Raw genomic sequence first — 18,373 nt, 5'->3', positions numbered from 1 at the left:
CAACATAGCCTCGGTTCAACCGATAAACTATAACATAACCCTTATGTAAGCAATAACTATATACAAGCCTTGCAGAAGAAGTCCGCACTTGGGAAGGGCGCCCAGCATCCTCTACGGACTACGAGAAATAGATTTACCGGTAAGTAAAATCTTATTTTCTCTAACGTCCTTGAGGATGCTGGGACTCCGTAAGGACCATGGGGATTATACCAAAGCTCCCAAACGGGCGGGAGAGTGCGGATGACTCTGCAGCACCGAATTGAGCAAACAGGAGGTCCTCCTCAGTCAGGGTATCAAACTTACAGAACTTTGCAAAGGTATTTGACCCCGACCAAGTAGCAGCTCGGCACCGCTGTAGTGCCGAGACCCCTCGGGCAGCCGCCCAAGAAGAGCCCACCTTCCTCGTGGAATGGGCCTAAACCGATTTAGGTAACGGCAATCCTGCCGTAGAATGCGCCAACTGAATCGTGTTACAGATCCAGCGAGCAATAGTCTGCTTTGAAGCAGGGCCGCCAACCTTGTTGGCTGTATACAGGACAAACAGTGCTTCTGTTTTGCAGATCCTAGCCATTCTGGCTACGTAAATTTTCAAAGCCCTGACCACATCAAGGGACTCGGAATCCTCCAAAGCACGCATAGCCACAGGCACGACAATAGGTTGGTTCATATGAAAGGTTGAGACCACCTTTGGCAGGAATTGAGGACGGGTCCGCAATTTTGCTCTATCCATATGGACAATCAGATAGGGCTTTTAGTGATAAAAGCCTCCAATTCCGAAACTCGCCTAGCCAAAGCGAAGGGTAACAACATGACCACCTTCCAGGTGAAATATTTCAACACCACTGACTTAACCAATGAGACTTAAGGAACCGTAACACCACGTTAAGGTCCCAAGGCGCCACTGGCGGTACAAAAGGAGGCTAAAAATGCAGTACTCCCTACACAAACGTTTGTACTTCAGGAAGAGAAGCCAAATCTTTTTGGAAGAAAATGGATAAGGCCGAAATTTGAACCTTTATCGATCCTAATTTTAGGCCCAAGTTCACTCCAGTTTGAAGGAAGTGAAGCAGACAGCCCAAAAGGAATTCCTCCATAGGAGCATTCCTGGCCTCACATCAGGAAACATATTTTCGCCATATTCGGTGATAATGTTTCAATGTCACTTCCTTCCTAGCCTTAATTAGGGTAGGAATGACCTCCTCCGGAATACCCCTTACCGCTAGGATCCTGCGTTGAACCGCCATGCCATCAAACGCAGCCGCGGTAAGTCTGGGAACAGACAGGGCCCCTGCTGCAGCAGGTCCTGTCTTAGACGAAGAGGCCACGGATTCTCTATGAGCATTTCCTGCAGATCTGGATACCAGGTCCTCCGTGTCCAATCTGGAACAATGAAAATTGGTCTCACTCCTCTTTTTCTTATTGGGGGTCATTCCGAGTTGTTCGCTCGCAAGCTGCTTTTAGCAGCTTTGCACACACTAAGCCGCCGCCTTCTGGGAGTGAATCTTAGCTTATCAAAATTGCGAACGAAAGATTAGCAGAATTGCGAAGACACTTCTTAGCAGTTTCTGAGTAGCTCCAGACTTACTCGGCATCTGAGATCAATTCAGTCAGTTTCGTTCCTGGTTTGACGCCACAAACACACCCAGCGTTCGCCCAGACACTCCTCCGTTTCTCCAGCCACTCCCGCATTTTTCCCAGAAACGGTAGCGTTTTTTCGCACACACCCATAAAACGGACAGTTTCCGCCCAGAAACACCCACTTCCTGTCAATCACATTACGATCACCAGAACGAAGAAAAAACCTCGTAATGCCGTGAGTAAAATACCTAACTGCATAGCAAATTTACTTGGCGCAGTCACACTGCGGACATTGCGCATGCGCATTAGCGACTAATCGCTCCGTTGCGACAAAAAATTAACGAGCGAACAACTCGGAATGACCCCTATTATCCTCAACACCATGGGTTTGAGAGGAAGAGGAGTAAACACAAAGAAACTGACCGGAACACCCACGGTGTCACTAGGGCGTCCACAGCTTACTGCCTGAGGGTCTCCTGACCTGGCGCAATAATTCTGCGGCTTTGTGTTGAGGCGGGACGCCATCATGTCTATCAGTGGCAGTCTCCACCGAATTGCAATCTGTGCTAAGACATCCTGATGAAGTCCCCACTCTCCAGGACGTAGGTTGTGTCCGCTGAGGAAGTCTGCTTCCCAGTCGTCCACTCCCGGGATGAACACTGCTGACAGTGCGCTTACATAATTCTCTGCCCAGCGAAGAATTCTGGTGGCTTCCGCCATCGCCACTCTGCTCCTTGTGCCGCCTTGGCGGTTTTCATGAGCTACTGCGGTGACGTTGTCCGACTGGATCAGGACCAGTTGGTCGCAAAGTAAGGTCTCCGCCTGACATAGGGCGTTGTATATGGCCCTTAGTTCCAAGAAGTGAAGACAAGTCTCTTGACTTGACCAAAGACCTTGGACATTTTATTTTTCCCTGTGTGACTGCTCCCCAACCTCGGAGGCTCGCGTCCATGGTCACCAGGATCCAGTCCTGAATGCCGAACCCGTGGCCCTATAGAAGGTGAGCATCTTGCAGCCACCACAGGAGAGATACCCTGGCCCTGGGGGAGAGGGTGATCAACTTATGAATCTGTAGATGTGACCCGGACCACTTGTTCAGTAGGTCCCATTTGAAAGACCTCGCATGAAACCTGCCGAAGGGAATGATTTTTCCCGGACTCGGGTGCAGCGATGCCGACACCTGTCTTGGTTTCAAAAAGTTCCTGACCAGAGTCATGAGTTCCTGGGCCTTCTCTATCTGAAGGTAAACCCCTTTCTGGTCCATATCCAGAATCATACCCAAGAAGGGTAGACTAGTCATAGGAACCAACTGTGACTTCCGGATATTGAGAAACTAGCAGTGTTGCTGTGACACCTTCAGCGAAAGTGACACGCTGTTCAACAACTACTCTTTTGATCTCGCCTCATAGGAGATCGTCCAAGTATGGGATAACTGTGACTCCTTGCTTGCGTAGGAGCACCATCATTTCTGCCAATTACCCTGAAATACTGTACCACAATTGTCAGGTACGCCTGATGGGGTGGATAAATGGGAACATGAAGGTATGCAGCCTTTATATCTAGATACACCATTAAATCCCCCCTTTCCAGGCTGGCCATGATCGCTCTGAGCGATTCCACTTTAATTTTGAACCTTTTCTAGTATAGGTTCAGAGGTTTTAATTTTAAATAGGTCTGACCGAACCGTACGTATTCGGAACTACAGCCAAGGTTGAGAAATAGCCCCTTCCTTGTTGCAAGAGGAGAACCTTGAGCACCACCTGTTGGAGATACAATGTGTGAATTGTATTTAATATAACCCCCCTTCTGGGGGAGAAGCCGGTAGGTCCGATAAGGAAAAACCGGCGAGGAGGCACCTTTTGAATTCCTTTGTAACCCTGAGAACAATTTTTATTGCCCCGGGATCCACCTGTGAGTGAACTCAGATGTGGCTGAAGAGTCGAAGACGTGCTCCCCCTGGGACGGACTTCCTTAGCGAAGCTCCCGCATCCTGCGGTGGATGTAGTAGAGGGCGGGGAGGACTTCTTTTCCTGGGAACTAGCTGTGCCCTGTGCCCTACCTCTGGTAAGAAAGGATGATCCTCATACTTTTTTGTTATTCTGCGACCGAAAGGACTGCATTTGATAATGTCGTGCTTTCTTAGTCTGTGAGGAAATATAAGGCAAAAGATCAGAATTACCAGCTATAGCTGTGGAGACCAGGTCCGAGAGCGCTTCCCCACACCATTCCTCAGCCTTGTGAGGTAAACCCTCCATATGCCTCTTTTAGTCGGCATCACCTGTCCATTGCATGTTCCACAGTCTAGCAGAAATCGACATAGCTTTGACTCTAGAACCCAGTAGACTAACGTCTCTTTAGGCATGTCTTATATATATATATATATACACTGCTCAAAAAAATAAAGGGAACACTAAAATAACACATCCTAGATCTGAATGAATGAAATATTCTTATTAAATACTTTGTTCTTTACATAGCTGAATGTGCTTACAACAAAATCACACAAAAATAATCAATGGAAATCAAATTTATTAACCCATGGAGGTCTGGATTTGGAGTTGCACTCGAAATTAAAGTGGAAAAACACACTACAGGCTGATCCAACCTTGTTGTAATGTCCTTAAAACAAGTCAAAATGAGGTTCAGTAGTGTGTGTGGCCTCCACGTGCCTGTATGACCTCCCTACAACCCACACAAGTGGTGCAGGTAGTGCACATCCAGGAGGGCACATCAATGCGAGCTGTGGCAAGAAGGTTTGCTGTGTCTGTCAGCGTAGTGTCCAGAGCATGGAGGCGCTACCAGGAGACAGGCCAGTACATCAGAAGACGTGGAGGAGGCTGTAGGAGGGCAACAACCCAGCAGCAGGACCGCTATCTCCGCCTTTGTGCAAGGAGGAACAGGAGGAGCACTGCCAGAGCCCAGCAAAATGACCTCCAGCAAGCCACAAATGTGCATGTGTCTACTCAAACGATCAGAAACAGACTCCATGAGGGTGGTATGAGGGCCCGACGTCCACAGGTGGGGGTTGTGCTTACAGCCCAACACCGTGCAGGACGTTTGGCATTTGCCAGAGAACACCAAGATTGGCAAATTCGCCACTGGCACCCTGTGCTCTTCACAGATGAAAGCAGGTTCTCACTGAGCACATGTGACAGACGTGACAGAGTCTGGAGATGCCAAGGAGAACGTTCTGCTGCCTGCAACATCCTCCAGCATGACCGGTTTGGCAGTGGGTCAGTAATGGTGTGGGGTGGCATTTCTTTGGGGGGTCGCACAGCCCTCCATGTGCTCGCCAGAGGTAGCCTGACTGCCATTAGGTAGCGAGATAAGATCCTCAGACCCCTTGTGAGACCATATGCTGGTGCGGTTGGCCCTGGGTTCCTCCTAATGCAAGACAATGCTAGACCTCATGTGGCTGGAGTGTATCAGCAGTTCTTGCAAGATGAAGGCATTGATGCTATGGACTGGCCCGCCCATTCCCCAGACCTGAATCCAATTGAGCACATCTGGGACATCGTGTCTCGCTCCATCCATTAATGCCACGTTGAACCACAGACTGTCCAGGAGTTCGCGGATGCTTTAGTCCAGGTCTGGGAGGAGATCCCTCAGGAGACCATCCGCCACTTCATCAGGAGCATGCTCAGGCATTGTAGGGAGGTCATACAGGCACATGGAGGCCACACACACTACTGAGCCTCATTTTGACTTGTTTTAAGGACATTACATCAAAGTTGGATCAGCCTGTAGTGTGTTTTTCCACTTTAATTTTGAGTGCGACTCCAAATCCAGACCTCCATGGGTTAATAAATTTGATTTCCATTGATAATTTTTATGTGATTTTGTTGTCAGCACATTCAGCTATGTAAAGAACAAAGTATTTAATAAGAATATTTAATTCATTCAGATCTAGGATGTGTTATTTTTGTGTTCCCTTTATTTTTTTGAGCAGTGTATATATATATATATATATATATATATATATATAAGCCAACATCTTTTACATATAAATATATATATATATATATAGACCAATGCAGGGTACCTTCAACTATTCACCATAGGAAAGGAACCAGGCGGCACTCCAGGGATTTTGTTCAAGCAAAAAGACGTGTATTCAAATAACAGTGCAAAAATATTAATCCAGCATAGTGCAAGCCACCAACGTTTCAACGCCCATCCGGCGTTTTTATCAAGGTGCTATGCTATAAAGTGCAATGTGACAACAGCATGAACAAACAAGCAGCTCGGCGATGCATCTGTCTACAAAAGTCTGCCTTCTGATCCTACATCTAGGTATAAGCAAGAGGTGGATAGTATTTTGGATCAAGCCTGCGCATCTTCTTATATTTCTGAGAAGCTTTGCTGTGCCCTCAAACAGGAATTCCCCAAAGTTCCCATTTTGTTTACCATACCCAAGGTACACAAAAATTTAATCCATTCCCCTGGCAGACCCATAATATCTGCCCATCAATCATTATATCAACCTGTTTCTGTTTTTCTGGACGACATTTTGCAACCGCTTATTTTGAAACAGCCGAACTTTGTGAAAGATACTACATCTTTCTTGAACCGCTTGTCTTTACTTTCTAACATACCTGAAGGCACCTTAATTTGCACCATTGACATCTGCAGTTTATTTACTAGCATCCCTCACACCCAGGGCTTGGCGGCTATGAAACAGTTCCTCATTAAAGAAAATCTGACCACTGTTAATTTGGATTTATCTCTCGAACTGTTAGAACTCACCTTGACTAGGAACTATTTTTTGTTTGACGGGAAATATTTTTTGCCAAACCAGCGGATGTGCTATGGGGAGCAACGTCTCCCCTTCCTTCGCTAATGTGTTCATGATGCAGGAGGAGCAGGATATGTTCTTCACCGACGCTGTCAGCAGCAGTCATATTCTACACTACTCACGCTATATTGATGACGTGTTCATTTTCTGGACAGGGGGCCAATTGCTCTTCGAGCAACTTGTCAACAAAATCAACAGCAGGGATTCACCAATTAAAATCATGGCGGAAAGCAATTTCCATTCTCTCAATTATCTGGACGTCCAAGTTTCCATTAATAATGGAAGCATCAGAACCGATATCTTCTACAAGCCGACTGATAAGAACACTTTACTGCGAGCCAACAGCCACCACCCCAGGGCGCTGAAAAAAGGCCTTCCTAGGTCCCAATTGATGAGGGCAGCAAGAATCACCAGTGATCCATCTAGATTAGATCAGGCTCTTTCTACCGTTGTGAACCGCTTTTTAGTCAGGGGTTATGATGCAGGCGAACTTTCTAAGCACAAACAAGAGGTTGCAGCTATTCCCCGGCACAATCTGTTACAACAAAAACCGAAGAAACAAGACCAATTGGTACCATTAGTTACCAAGTATACCACCGCCAGCCCTGTGGTACCTCGAGCCCTCAAAGCTATGTGGCCGATAATATCCACTGATAAGAAATTACCTACTTTTAAGAAAAAAAGACCCCTTACATGCTACAAGAAAGGCAAAAGCATTAAGGATTATTTGGTGCATTTGGACATAACAGGCTTTGGGGATCATTCAACTTCCAATTTTTTGACCAAACCTCCAGGATGCTACAGATGCCTTGGGTGCAAAACCTGTGCCAACATGCAACCAGGGGCATCCTTTAAATCTACTTCTACTGGCAAATCATTCAATATTAGGCATGTCGTCACATGCACCACTACCCATATTGTATATCTAATTACCTGCCCCTGTAAGTTACAGTATGTGGGCAAGACAGTACGCACTGCCCGAGAACGCTTTGCCATGCACAAGTACGCGATCTCTGGAAAATCTTCGGATCAGCCAGTTGCGAAACACTATGCTGAATTTCACCATTTTCTTCAGGATCTGAACTTACAGATCATTGATCATATTCCTAAATCTATACGCGGCGGCGACCGTGGGGGCCAACTCCTACGACTGGAGGCCAGATGGATTTATTCACTTAATACTATTAGACCTAAAGGCCTCAACGATAAGATCGCTTGGAATGTGTTTCAAATCTAAGCTTTTGTGAGCATTCATTATCTGTGTACAGTGAGGTTATTAACTAGGCATTAGTTTGTCCATATTTAATTATAATCTTTTCCTGCTACTATTAATTGTTCACATGGTTTTCCCAACTTGTGAAATGATACATGGTCACACTGCTGTTGTCTCTTTACTCTTTTATTCTTCAGTATATATCCAGCTATACATCACCTGCTCTAATTATTATGTTTATTATGCAATTCATATGTGCTTTTCATTTTATGCATGCCACAGTATGTATCTTTTTAACTATGCACATTCACTTATTACCTAAATATTTTTTATGTATTTAGTTTTACAGATTGCATACATGTTTACATTGCACTGTATTTCTTTGTTCCGTCAGCTGCACCTACGTCTATCCGCCCACTGGTTACTACCTAGCGCTGGTCTCCTAGGCGACCGTGTAAGCTCCGTGTTGCCAGGGAGTGACGGACCACGACGCAAGGACGCACTGACGTCACCACACCCCGGAAGTGCACCGAACGGACTCCGTTCCCACCCACTTTCCGCCGGCGTGTGTCCCGTTCGCGGGTCTTCATTGCTTATTTAAAGGTATGTTGTTTCCTTGCACATTTGTATCACCTTGACAAAGGGGCGTTAGCGCCCCGAAACGTTGGTCACCCTACTTTGATTCTTATGGATTAAAGTTACCGTTTGCACGTTATCTACTGGGATCAGTCTCTGAGTGCCGCTGCATGTTTCTATCTGCTGTATATATATATATATATATATATCAGTGGCGTAACTACTGCCCCCGCAGCCCTCGCGGTGGCTTGGGGGCGAGGGGCTGCGGGGGCGCCACTGATTTACAGCAGAATGACATGCGGACGAGCGTCCGCATGTCAGTCTGCAGTCTCCTTCCCTCCGCCGCTTTTTGGAGGGACACAGACGGCACAGCGCGCCTCCCTGTGTCCCTCCTGCTGCATCATCTCCGGCGGCCGCGGGTCTAATAGGGGAAAGTGCCGTCCGTGAGCTCTAATTGGCTCACGAACCGGCACTTCCCCCTATTAGACCCGCGGCCGCCGGAGATGATGCAGCAGGAGGGACACAGGAGAGGTAAGCTGTGCCCTCCGTGTCCCTCCAAAAAGCGGGGGGGGGGGATATCTGGCACTGGGGGGAATATCTGGCACTGGGGCATATATGGCACTGGGGGGAATATCTGGCACTGGGGCATATATGGCACTGGGGGGGAATATCTGGCACTGGGGGCATATATGGCACTGGGGGGGAATATCTGGCACTGGGGGGAATATCTGGCACTGGGGGCATATATGGCACTGGGGGGGAATATCTGGCACTGGGGGCATATATGGCACGGGGGGGGATATCTGGCACTGGGGGCATATATGGCACTGGGGGGGAATATCTGGCACTGGGGGCATATGTGGCACTGGGGGCATATTTGGCACTGGGGGGGAATATATGGCACTGTGGGCATATGTGGCACTGGGGGGCATATGTGGCACTGGGGGGAATATCTGGCACTGGGGGCACATATGGCACTGGGGGGGAATATCTGACACTGGGGGCATATATGGCACGGGGGGAATATCTGGCACTGGGGGCATATATGGCACTGGGGGGGAATATCTGGCACTGGGGGCATATATGGCACTGGGGGGGAATATATGGCACTGGGGGCATATCTGGCACTGGGGGCATATGTGGCACTGGGGGGGTATATGTGTACCTGGCACATGGGGGGGGCTATATTTGGCACTGGGGCATGTGAGTACCTGGCACCGTGGGGGAATATCTGGCACTGGGGACATATGTGGCACTGGGAGCACAGCCCTAGCAACAAGGACTACCTCCTAGCAACGAGCATGACACCCAGTGCATGAAACACCTGGCAACGAGCATGACACCCAGTGCATGAAACACCTGGCAACGAGCATGACACCCAGTGCATGAAACCCCTGGCAACGAGCATGACACCCTGAGCATGAAAACCCCTGGCACCGTGCATGGAACCAAGAGCATGAAACCCCTGGCAACGAGCATGACACCCAGTGCATGAAACCCCTGACAACGAGCAGGTAATTGAAAAGTAATTAGAAGCCTTACTGTAGGACTTAATGTGTAATGGGCATTACGGTGTGTGGCATAACGTATCACGGACATTGCGGTGTGTGTCATAATGTGTCACAGGCATTACGGTGTATGGTATACTATATCGCGGGCATTGTGATATGTGGTATAATGTCTCAGGGTCATTGCAGTGTGTGGCATAATGTATCACGGACATTGCGGTGTGTGTCATAATGTGTCACAGACATTGTATGTGCTATAATGTATCAGGGGCATTGCAGTGTGTAGCATAATGTATAACGGGCATTGCGATTCCTGTCATAATGTGTCACAGGCATTACGGTGTGTGGCATAATGTGTCACAGGCATTACGTTGTGTGGCATTATGTGTCGGGGGCATTACAGTGTGTGCATATTGTGTCATGTGCATTATTGTGTGCGGCATAATGTCTAAGGGCCATTGTAGTATGTGGCATAATGTATACTGGGCATTACTATAAGGAGGAAAAATGACAAATAATGTAAGGGGCATGAATCAGGATTATTTTTCTTTCCTGTGGTGGCCAACGTATGGGCATGCAGGTTGCAAAACTGGGGTATAAGGTAGTCTTTTCCTGCAATGCCACGCCCCTTTATGCGAAACCACGCCCATTCCAACGAAACCACGCCCCTTTTTGTCACGCGCGCCTTCGACGCGCGCATATTGATCCCTTTCTTGCTCCCAATTATGGGGCATGAAGGGGGGGGGGGGGGGCGCCAAAGAATTTTTTGGCTTGGGGGAGAAAAATTTCTAGTTACGCCACTGATATATATATATATATATATATATATACACACAGAGTAAAAACCACAGCACTCACCGCACCAGAAGCGGGGCACAGCTATGCACTTACCACTCACAGGGTGGGGTGCATGTAACACTGCACTTTCCACCACAGAAGCGGGGTACACAGCTGTACTTACCACTCACAGGGCGGGGTGCATGTAGCCCATGACCACATCGCTCTAATAAATACAAACAGAGAACCCAGCACTCACCAAAGTAAACTCACTTATCCTCAACAATTCAATAAATAAATGATGGGGGTTTAGTTGGTGGATTGGCCAATGCACGGAAGCCTGTATACCGATTCAAGGTACCCCACCTTCATACAGGTCCTACACTATCACAGAGTCTTAAAACCTGACTACCACACTGCTGCATCATCTGCCTGCTAGATGTAATGTGTACCTTTATTTATTGAATTGTTGAGGATAAGTGAGTTTACTTTGGTGAGTGCTGGGTTCTCTGTTTGTATTTATTAGAGCGATGTGGTCATGGGCTACATGCACCCCGCCCTGTGAGTGGTAAGTACAGCTGTGTACCCCGCTTCTGTGGTGGAGAGTGCAGTGTTACATGCACCCCACCCTGTGAGTGGTAAGTGCATAGCTGTGCCCCGCTTCTGGTGCGGTGAGTGCTGTGGTTTTTACTCTGTGTGTATATGAAGGGGTTAATCTATGGTTGGCTCTTATTAACCGTGGCCACTAGCTTTCTCATGCACCCCTGTGTGGACTTTATTATCCTGAACCTGTCTCAGCTGTTTTTTAGCAATCATCTTTGAGCCAGTGCAATAGGTGACTAGTGTGCCTTTAAAAGCCATAAAGTCTGTGGCAGGTACACATTACATCTAGCAGGCAGATGATGCAGCAGTGTGGTAGTCAGGTTTTAAGACTCTGTGATAGTGTAGGACCTGTATGAAGGTGGGGTACCTTGAATCGGTATACAGGCTTCCGTGCATTGGCCAATCCACCAACTAAACCCCCATCATTTATTTATTGAATTGTTGAGGATAAGTGAGTTTACTTTGGTGAGTGCTGGGTTACCTGTTTGTATTTATTAGAGCGATGTGGTCATGGGCTACATGCACCCCGCCCTGTGAGTGGTAAGTACAGCTGTGTACCCCGCTTCTGTGGTGGAGAGTGCAGTGTTACATGCACCCCACCCTGTGAGTGGTAAGTGCATAGCTGTGCCCCGCTTCTGGTGCGGTGAGTGCTGTGGTTTTTACTCTGTGTGTATATGAAGGGGTTAATCTATGGTTGGCTCTTATTAACCGTGGCCACTAGCTTTCTCATGCACCCCTGTGTGGACTTTATTATCCTGAACCTGTCTCAGCTGTTTTTTAGCAATCATCTTTGAGCCAGTGCAATAGGTGACTAGTGTGCCTTTAAAAGCCATAAAGTCTGTGGCAGGTACACATTACATCTAGCAGGCAGATGATGCAGCAGTGTGGTAGTCAGGTTTTAAGACTCTGTGATAGTGTAGGACCTGTATGAAGGTGGGGTACCTTGAATCGGTATACAGGCTTCCGTGCATTGGCCAATCCACCAACTAAACCCCCATCATTTATTTATTGAATTGTTGAGGATAAGTGAGTTTACTTTGGTGAGTGCTGGGTTCTCTGTTTGTATTTATTAGAGCGATGTGGTCATGGGCTACATGCACCCCGCCCTGTGAGTGGTAAGTACAGCTGTGTACCCCGCTTCTGTGGTGGAGAGTGCAGTGTTACATGCACCCCACCCTGTGAGTGGTAAGTGCATAGCTGTGCCCCGCTTCTGGTGCGGTGAGTGCTGTGGTTTTTACTCTGTGTGTATATGAAGGGGTTAATCTATGGTTGGCTCTTATTAACCGTGGCCACTAGCTTTCTCATGCACCCCTGTGTGGACTTTATTATCCTGAACCTGTCTCAGCTGTTTTTTAGCAATCATCTTTGAGCCAGTGCAATAGGTGACTAGTGTGCCTTTAAAAGCCATAAAGTCTGTGGCAGGTACACATTACATCTAGCAGGCAGATGATGCAGCAGTGTGGTAGTCAGGTTTTAAGACTCTGTGATAGTGTAGGACCTGTATGAAGGTGGGGTACCTTGAATCGGTATACAGGCTTCCGTGCATTGGCCAATCCACCAACTAAACCCCCATCATTTATTTATTGAATTGTTGAGGATAAGTGAGTTTACTTTGGTGAGTGCTGGGTTCTCTGTTTGTATATATATATATATATATATATATATATATATATATGTATATACATCCAAGAAAGAAGGCACTCTGGAGACATCAATAGTAGCAAAAGTAACAAAAAGTGTATTCAGGTCAGGTCGAGTACTTTCGGGGTCAGCACCCCGTCCTCAGGACCACACCACAACAGTACAATCACAAGACATAGATGAACACTTACCCCCTTATACCCCACAGCCTGCAGTAATCTCCACCCCACGTCGCCATTCCGCTCCCCAGGCCCGCCAGCCGGAGACGCATCTACTGACGCATTTCCGGGAGTCGCTCTGCCGTTACCATAGGAACGTCTTTTTGCGTTCCAATAAGCCGGACATGATGCGTTCCACCCATTGTACTTCAATGCACTCACGTACAGCCGCCCTGTGGGTACAACAGAGAACACAGGTTATAGTGAATACAACAGGTACACATACCAAACCATTACCACTTATACTAATACCAAAGCAAAATACATACATATACAAAAAATATAAAACATTATGCAGTATGAAAATCACCTTGTCGTTATGGATAAATGTTCATATCCCTAAACCCATGCAAGAAGAACAATACGTACACAGCTAAATTAATTCAATCAGAGATTTAGGGAACAATTTTACCCACAAAGAATAAAGGTGTTACACAAAAGAGTTCCAATTGATTTTGTCATTCAGGCCCCCAGGTTTTGTAGTTCCCAACCTCAGGATCCAACGGGATTCTTTGATTAGCAGTGTCTTTGCTCTATTACCACCCCGTAGGGACTCCGGAACATGGTCGATAATAAAATATCGTATAGATTCCAGCGGGTGATTATACTCCTTAAAGTGTCTAGGGACAGGTTGATCGATAACTTTACCACTGAGGGAAAGTCTAATGGCCGACCTATGAGCATTCATTCTTTCCTTAAATTTACGTGTGGTCTGCCCAACGTAGAACAAGCCACACGGACAGACCACAACGTAAACAACATGACTGGTGTTACAAGTAAGCACGTATCTAATATCATACACCTTAGCTGTATGGGGATGATTAAATTGTTTACACTGAATGATAAATTTACATGTAGTGCAGTCACTACATGAATAGCAACCAGCTGGTTTGGTGTAGGTATTCGGTGCTTTGGGGATATTCAATCCTGAAATATCCGTACGTACTAAACGGTCTCTTAAATTACTGCCACGCCGAAAGGCGGCAATTGGTCTCTTGTTGTTAAAGATGGGGAGATCTTTATCTGAACGTATTATTGGCCAGAGAGCTTTACTGGCTCTCTTAACAATGGGGCTGACTACCGTAAAGTCACTACTCCATGGTAGTAAGTTATCCTGATTGCGGTTCTTAGGTTCTAACAACTCAGCTCTAGACATGTTAAGAACCTTGGTTTTTTGTACTTCTAGCAGTTTGCGATCATACCCCCTGTGTACAAATTTAGATATCACTTTATCAACTTCACAAGGTACTTTATCTCTATTACTGGAGATGCGAGCAACACGCATCATTTGGGATAATGGTAATCCCTGCTTCAAGGCAACTGGATGGTGACTGGTTGCTACCAGCAATGTATTTCTATCAGTAGGTTTATTAAAAACTTCCGTTTCAAATTTATGATCTACAATACTGACATGAACATCTAGAAAATTTATATCAGAATGACTATAATATTTAATCTTTCTGATCGGACCCTTACTAAAGAGGAACTGCAAGTTCTAAACCGTGGTTTAAGTTTCGTACCAACAAATTTCCATAATGAATTCAATTGGAAATGTGACCTTCATAGATTTGCCCGGAAATTAAGATTAAAAGAATTTTTTGCCAGCAGGACGCCCTCCAGTGAGGATTCTGCTTTTAGACCTTTTTTACAGAAAAGATCTCGATCTAACTATGATCCAATTTCCAACAATCCATCAATCAAGACGTTCTGCAGATTGATGGATGAAGCAGTAACCAAATTTGCTAATGCACCTGCGAAACCTCACCTTAATTTATCTAAAGCCGAACATTTGGCATTGAAGTCCCTGCAATCCTATGAGGATATTACCATTAGGCCCGCAGATAAAGGCGGGGCCATAGTTATTCAAAATATTAGTGATTACCGATCTGAGATCCAATCCCAGCTTTTCGATAATGAGGTATATAAGAGGTTACCCTGTGATCCAACTAGCACCTACCAGAAGGAACTTTTCAATATTCTTACAAAGGCGTATACAGAGCACAAGATTTCAAAGAAAATTCAGGAGGCATTAAGTGTACAGTACCCCAAAATTCCAGTACTGTACACGATTCCAAAATTACACAAAAATTGTGAAAAACCTCCAGGACGGCCAATAATCTCGGCCAGAGACTCATTATACTCTCCAGTGTCACAGTTCTTGGACTGTATTTTGCAACCCTGTTTACTAAATCAGGATTCCTTTTTAAAGGACACTACTTCCTTTTTAAACATTCTGAAAGATTATCCAGAACTCCCTCCTGGGACCAACATGTTTCGACTAAAAAGTCTTTTTCACCTTGAAAAAGACTTTTTAGTCGAAACATGTTGGTCTAGGAGTGCTACTTATCATCATTAACATTTGGGCACAGACGGTTCAGTTTTCCTGTTTGGTTTTCACGGCCGAGATTGCCTCTCAGGTATACTGTTCATTTCATCTGCCACCTGTTACCCCATTTTTTAGTCATTTTTTTAGCCATTGTGTACTATTAAACTATATGGATTTTATGGAATTCTTAAGTGCAATTTTGGTTTCTTTTGGGTAATAATTCCCCCAATTGGGAGGATATGGTATAAAGTTCCCGAAGAAAACCAAAGAAACCGCTACGTGATTACAGTCGCTAAGTGCTATGTTCATGCTATATTGGAGGTAATCACAAGAATCGCTGAATAAGAACACAACATTCAGAAGAAGTCTAGTGACACGTTGAAGAGATACCGGTTACCAAAGATACCTTTATGGGAGTGTACTCACTAGTGATTATGTGAGTACGGTACGTCACAATATTTAAGATCTTTTGGTGTAAGAAGTGTTGTTGGTGTAAAGAATCTTGTGGGACTTATTCGTAGGTGGTGTTTTAGAATGGGGTCCTGAAAGACCATCTGGAATTTATTTGCTTGAATCATTTGGTTGTATATAGACATATTACACCATATTATCTCCATTTGGTTTTATTTTGAGGCACATCCATCACTGGAAGAAATCGTACGGACTAATGATCAAAGACTGATACATCTCCCATAAGGGTTCAATTGATTTGTGGAGGACATTTCATCTGAAAAAAAGCCATTTTGCATGGGACATTCATGTTGACACAGGACTGAGCGCTTTCATACATTCTTTTCTCTGTATTCATTGTTTCCATTTTAGGGCATTGGTGGTCCCTTTGTTTGTATTTAGCTGCATAAGTTCGTTTTTGCGCCTTGGGACAGTTCACTTTCTGTATTTTTGATGTGTACCCTTGTGTCAGGGACAGATGAGTCATCAGCGACATGCAAAACATCTTTTATTACAATAATCATATATTGAATACTTTTCTGCCAGTCTTGGCTGTACTTTGCATTAACGTAGTCGACACTGGAGTCAGACTCCGTGTCGATGTCTATTATTTTGGATAGTGAGCGTTGTGAGACTCTGAAGGTCTCTGTGACATAGGAGCAGACATGGGTAGATTCCCTGTCTGTTTTCTAATCTTTTGTAATAAGTTCATCTTAGCACTTAATTTCACATATCCAATCAGGTGTCGGCGTCCACCACGCACCCACACAGATTTGCTCCATCTCTTCCTTAGGAAAGCCTTTTACTGCAGACATGTCGACACACACGTACCGACACACTCCACACACACAGGGAATCTCTTATCTGAAGACAGGTTCCCCCCCAGGCCCTTTGGAGAGACAGAGAGAGAGAATGCCAGCACACACCCCAGCGCTATATAAGGAAAAAACACAGAATGTTTACCCAGTAGCGCTGCTGTAATGTATAATCGCCAAATATGTGCCCCCCCCCTCTACTTTAAAACCCTCTTCACCGTGTGTCAAGCAGGGGAGAGTCCGGGGAGCTTCCTCTCAGCGGTGCTGTGGAGAGAAAATGGCGCTGGTGAGTGCCGAGGGAGAAGCCCCGCCCCCTCTGCGGCGGGCTTCTGTCCCACTCAAACTTACTAATATGGCGGGGGCTCTTTTATATACATGTACAGTGCCCACCTGTACATGTATATATACTATTTGCCATAAGAGAGGTGTTATATTGCTGCCCAGGGCGACCCCCCCTGCGCCCTGCACCCTTACAGTGACCGGAGTATGTGAGGTGTATGGGAGCAATGACGCACAGCTGCGGTGCTGTGCGTTACCTCAGTGAAGCTATGAAGGCTTCTGCCGCCTGAGACGTCTTCTGACTTCGTTTCTTCTGGCTCTGTGAGGAGAACGGCGGTGCGGCTCTGGGGGTGGACGCCCAGTAAGAACCTGTGTTCACCCCCTCTGGAGCTAATGGTGTACAGTAGCCAAGGAAGCAGAGCCTATCTTAGACAAGAAGGTCTGCCCCTCTCTCCTCAGTCCCTCGATGCAGGGAGCCTGTTGCCAGCAGTGCTCCCTGTAAAAATGTAGAAAAAATCCAAACAAAAATGCTTTCTAGGCAGAGAACTCAGGGAGCTCCCTGCAGTGCACCCATCTCGCTCTGGGCACAGTGTAAAACTGAGGTCTGGAGGAGGGGCATAGAGAGAGGAGCCAGTGCACACCCAGAATCCAAAGCTTTCTTAAAGTGCCCTATCTCCTGCGGAGCCCGTCTATTCCCCATGGTCCTTACGGAGTCCCAGCATCCTCAAGGACGTTAGAGAAATTGGGCTATACCCCTTGTGCTAAACACAAGGGAATCAAATTAGATATGGGTTAATGGAAATTTTTTATACCTATATCTCCATACAGGGGAATAAATCTATCATGGTGTACTAAAGGAATGCTACCATATCTATGCTCTCATTCAACCCTCTTGGGATGAGAGTATTCAAGGTGTATATCCAGTAAGACTCTCTATTGGCTAACTGTAAATCTCTGTCACCGCCTCTCTTGTCTTCCGGTATATGTTCTATAATCATGAAGTTAAGACACCAAGTGTCTGAGTTGTGTTTTTCCTGGAAATGGCGGGGGAGGCTGTGATTCTGAACTTTGTTTTTAATGTTGCACAAATGTTCCTGTATCCTTCAATTTAGAATTCTCTTGGTTTTGAAAATTTAGGACAACTTACTGCTACACTCAATCTTGTACACAACATAGTTGGTATTACAAGTGACTATAGACTTCAGCCTGTGTGTTCTGTTCTTTTCATCATTCCAACAGAATCTTTTCTTATCCACAAACCGACAACATATACATTTGTTACATGGGAAGAGACCCGTTCTCTTCATAAGAGGATGTCCATCAGTATTCTCAACATTCAGATGTTTAGATGGAAGTTGGCTAGGAGCAAGTAGACTCTTTAGGTTCTTAGAAATCCTAAAGACAATGTTGGGTCTATCTGGTAAGTGGGGTCCCAATATGGGGTCTTTTAGAAGAGGATGCCAATGTTAGCTCATGATAAGTTTAATCTTCCTATTTTCCTGATTGTACTGTGTATTGAAAGGTCTTCCAAATTGATGTTGCTCTTTGGTATGACCTTTTCTGTCTAGTAAGCCCTTAAGTTCAACTTCAGAGG

This window comes from Pseudophryne corroboree, chromosome 7 (genome assembly GCF_028390025.1).
Source record: "Pseudophryne corroboree isolate aPseCor3 chromosome 7, aPseCor3.hap2, whole genome shotgun sequence".
NCBI lineage: Eukaryota > Metazoa > Chordata > Amphibia > Anura > Myobatrachidae > Pseudophryne > Pseudophryne corroboree.
The sequence above is the reverse complement of the archived record's forward strand: the minus strand, read 5'-3'. Positions refer to the sequence as shown.